Source organism: Penaeus japonicus, unplaced genomic scaffold (genome assembly GCF_977035675.1).
Source record: "Penaeus japonicus unplaced genomic scaffold, GWHDUDI00000001_assembly GWHDUDI00000940, whole genome shotgun sequence".
Classification (NCBI taxonomy): domain Eukaryota; kingdom Metazoa; phylum Arthropoda; class Malacostraca; order Decapoda; family Penaeidae; genus Penaeus; species Penaeus japonicus.
The window spans coordinates 22,501-27,500 of NW_028235342.1; positions in this window are offsets into that span (position 1 = coordinate 22,501).

A 5,000-nucleotide genomic window follows, 5' to 3' on the forward strand; every position below is an offset into this window, starting at 1 on the left:
ATCTTCCCTTTCCCCTTCCTCTTTCCCACCCCTCCCCCTTCTCTTCCCCTTGTCCTGTGGCGTAATAGGTTCCGTAACGGAATCAGTTCTGAATGAAAGGAATGGAAATCTCTCTTGCGTGTTTCAAGACTCTCGATATCTTGTTTTTCATATCAATAAAATTGGGTGAATATGTTCTGTTTTCTTGGCTTTTGCCACTTCTGTATTCCTATTTTTCTTACAACTTTTATTTATTATTATTATTATTTTTTAGATAATTTTAATTCATTAAGTTTAATCCACTATTTAGAGTGGATCATCAATTGATAAGTCATTTGCAACATTAACAAATTATAATTAAATTAAGTCAAATTAAGATTTTAAAAAAATGTGAATCCATTTATAATTTTACTTCGGTTACTTGTCTGTTGTATTAAGACATCTACTTACCTGTCTTTCTGTCTCCCTGTATTTCTGTCTTTCTAAATATCTCTTTATCTCTCTTCTCTATATCTCTACCTTCTTATCTATCTTTCTTCCTCTACATCTATCTTCATATCTCTCTATCTTATCCCTCTTTCTTCCTATCTCTCTTTTTTTTATCTGACTCTCTTCTTATTCCTCTCTATTCCTATCTCCACTTTCGATCTATCTTTCTGTATACCTCTTTATATTTACACACAGCATATAACTACTTCCTCTTCCTCTTCATCTTTCCCTTCTCCACCTCCTCTTCTTTCTCTCCTCCTCTCTCTCCATCTTATCTTCCTCCTCCTCCTCTTTCCCATCTCATTACCTTCTACCTTATCTGCCTCTTCCTTCGCTTTCTCTTCTCATCCCCTTCCTCCTTCCCCTCCTCCCCTTTATCTTCCTGTTCACCCTCTTTTTTTTTCATTCCTCCTTCCCATCCCCCTCCCCCTTCTCTTCCCCTTCCTCCTACCTCTTTCCCTTCTCCTTCCCTTCTTCCTTCTTATTTCCCTCCCCCTTATTTTCCTCTTTCCTTTCTCTTTCCCACCCCCTCCCCCTTCCTCTTCCCTCTTTCCCTTCTCCTTCCCCTCCCCCTTATCTTCCTCTTCCCCTTCCTCCTTCCCTTCCGTGTCCTGTTTCCTGTGTTCGTTTCCGCCTCGAATCTCCAGTTTGTCTAGCGGCTGCATTTGCTAACGGAAGGCCCGAGGCATAGAAAGTGATTTAAGGATTCATACTTAAGAAGGACACAGAGAGAACCTAGGGCAGATCAAGGCAGATCAGGTCAGACAGACAGACAGACAGACAGACAAGAGAACAGGCAGAGCGAACAGTCCACAATAAAGACCCTAGGGCAGATCAAGGCAGATCAGGTCCGAACAGGCAGAGCGAACAGTCCACAATAAAGACCCTAGGGCAGATCAAGGCAGATCAGGTCAGACAGACAGACACACAGACAAGAGAACAGGCAGAGCGAACAGTCCACAATAAAGACCCTAGGGCAGATCAAGGCAGATCAGGTCAGACAGACAGACAGACAGACAAGGGAACAGGCAGAGCGAACAGTCCACAATAAAGACCCTAGGGCAGATCAAGGCAGATCAGGTCAGACAGACAGACAGACAGACAGACAAGAGAACAGGCAGAGCGAACAGTCCACAATAAAGACCCTAGGGCAGATCAAGGCAGATCAGGTCCGAACAGGCAGAGCGAACAGTCCACAATAAAGACCCTAGGGCAGATCAAGGCAGATCAGGTCAGACAGACAGACAGACACACAGACAAGAGAACAGGCAGAGCAAACAGTCCACAATAAAGACCCTAGGGCAGATCAAGGCAGATCAGGTCAGACAGACAGACACACAGACAAGAGAACAGGCAGAGCGAACAGTCCACAATAAAGACCATGGCACGTGAACGTCTGTCTGTTATCCACCGAACTCACAACCAGGGCATCGAGTGCTTTACAACTGCTACAGCGGTTACAACACTGCTCCCAGTGGTGGGTTACAACACTGCTCCCAGTGGTGGGTTACAACACTGCTCCCAGTGGTGGGTTACAACACTGCTCCCAGTGGTGGGTTACAACACTGCTCCCAGTGGTGGGTTACAACACTGCTCCCAGTGGTGGGTTACAACACTGCTCCCAGTGGTGGGTTACAACACTGCTCCCAGTGGTGGGTTACAACACTGCTCCCAGTGGTGGGTTACAACACTGCTCCCGGTGGTGGGTTACAACACTGCTCCCAGTGGTGGGTTACAACACTGCTCCCAGTGGTGGGTTACAACACTGCTCCCAGTGGTGGGTTACAACACTGCTCCCAGTGGTGGGTTACAACACTGCTCTCAGTGGTGGGTTACAACACTGCTCCCAGTGGTGGGTTACAACACTGCTCCCAGTGGTGGGTTACAACACTGCTCCCAGTGGTGGGTTACAACACTGCTCCCAGTGGTGGGTTACAACACTGCTCCCAGTGGTGGGTTACAACACTGCTCCCAGTGGTGGGTTACAACACTGCTCCCAGTGGTGGGTTACAACACTGCTCCCAGTGGTGGGTTACAACACTGCTCCCAGTGGTGGGTTACAACTGGCGGCACAAGCGGGTTACACACACACAGAGTGACAAATAGACATGCATGCAGCTTCCCCTGAGAGAGAGAGAGAGAGAGAGAGAGAGAGAGAGAGAGGATGAATGAGGTGGATGGGAGGGCGGGAGAGAAAGCGAGCGAGCGAGAGAAAGAGAGAGAGAGAGAGAGAGGATGAATGAGGTGGATGGGAGGGCGGGAGAGAAAGCGAGCGAGCGAGAGAGAGAGAGAGAGAGAGAGAGAGAGAGAGAGAGAGAGAGAGAGAGAGAGAGAGGATGAATGAGGTGGATGGGAGGGCGGGAGAGAAAGCGAGCGAGCGAGAGAGAGAGAGAGAGAGAGAGAGAGAGAGAGAGAGAGAGAGGATGAATGAGGTGGATGGGAGGGCGGGAGAGAAAGCGAGCGAGCGAGAGAGAGAGAGAGAGAGAGAGGATGAATGAGGTGGATGGGAGGGCGGGAGAGAAAGCGAGCGAGCGAGAGAGAGAGAGAGAGAGAGAGAGAGATATCACTCATTCTATCATTGTTGGTTCCTGCCAGTGAACCAGTGTCAAAGACATAAATAACAGAATATACGTATTAAAAAATAAATAAATAAATAAAAACAATGATGGAGATGAGGTAGACGGACATAAAGGCAGATAGATGAAGAGATAGATAAAGGAATGGACATATAAAGAAATAGAGATAAATAAAGATAGATAAAGAAATAGACAGAGATAAAGGCAGATAAATCCATATGCATGTGTGTATATATGCGTATATATATGTATATATATATATATATGTATATATATATATATATATATATATATATATATATATATATATATATATATACATATATATATATATATATACATATATATATATATATATATATATGTATATATATATGTATATATACATATATATATATATATATATATATATATGTTTATATATATATATATATATATATATATATATATATATATATTATATATATTTTTTTTATTTTTATTATTTTTTATTATATAGGGGAAGATGTACACAACATATTTTCAACTTTTACAGCTCAATCATACCACAAAATAATTAAAATCACAATGAGTAAGTTAACTAATCAGAAAATTAGTGAAAAACAGATATCTGAAGCATAAAAGAGAGTCTCAATCTTTAAAGAAAAGTCGTTGAAAGATATTGACGTCCTCTTAACACCAAATATATACTAGAGAAGCTTTATAATGCATGTAAAGATGTTTGTAGAATGCTTGTTCCCCAGAAAACAAAAACAGAATATTATACCAAGAGATTGAAGATCATGTTAAAAACAGAAAAATAAGGTTAACAAATTGAAAGAAACAACAGATCAGATCAAGAGAGAAAGGATCAAAACAGAGATAAGCTATTAGAAGATAAATTAAAACTGTCTATAAGTAACCAAAAGCAGCTGAAGAAAAAAAAAGAGTTGTGGAAGCTATAAAAGAAAATGCAAAATAGTTTTTTTCTCTTATGCAAACAACAGGTTAAAGAGGAAAACAGAAATTGGCCTCTTGAAATAATGGTGCATTGGTAACTGATTCAAAGGAAATGGCTGAATTACTCAAATTGCAATATGAAGAAGTCTATAGTGTCCCAAGAATAGAAAAATCAATATCAGACCCACAGAAACATTTTAGTATTATTATAATAAGATGAATGTCTCACTGACTTCATATTCATGAAAAAGATATTCTTGAAGCAGTAAGTGAAATACCAACAAACTCAGCAGCTGGCCAGATGAAATCCCAGCAATCTTTTGAAAAAACTGCAAAGAAACCATAGCAAAGCCACTGGTAACTTTGTGGAGGAAATCTTTGAACATGGGGACTATCCCCAGCTTACTGAAAGAGGTACTATAATTCCAATATATAAAGTGGAAACAAAGGTCAGGCCAAAAATTATAGACCAGTAGCACTAACATCTCATATAATAAAAATATTTTGAAAGGGTAGTGAGAAAATAATTGTTCAATTTTTAGAAAAAGAAAACAAGATAAACCCCGGCAACATGATTCAGAAGTGGTAGATCTTGTTTATCACAGATCCTGACACACTTCGAACACATACTAAGGGACCTAACTGAAAATAGAGAAGTTGACGTAATATATCTAGACTTTGCAAAAGCTTTTGACAAAGTAGATCACGCATCCTGCTACATAAAATTAAAGACCTTGGAATCGGCGGGAAAGTTGAAGATGGATTTACAACGTCCTAATAAATCGGAAACAAAAATTACAAATTAATGAGCGTTACTCAAAGAAAACGATTATTATGAGTGGGGTGCCACAAGGTCGGTTCTTGGGCCCTTGTTATTCCATATTATGATTAGTAACATTGATAATGGTGTGAAACACTCAAGAGTAATATCATTTGCAGATGATACAAGAATAAGTACACCCTTAGATATACAAGATAATGAAAACAAACTTAACGAGGATCTACATACCATCTGTA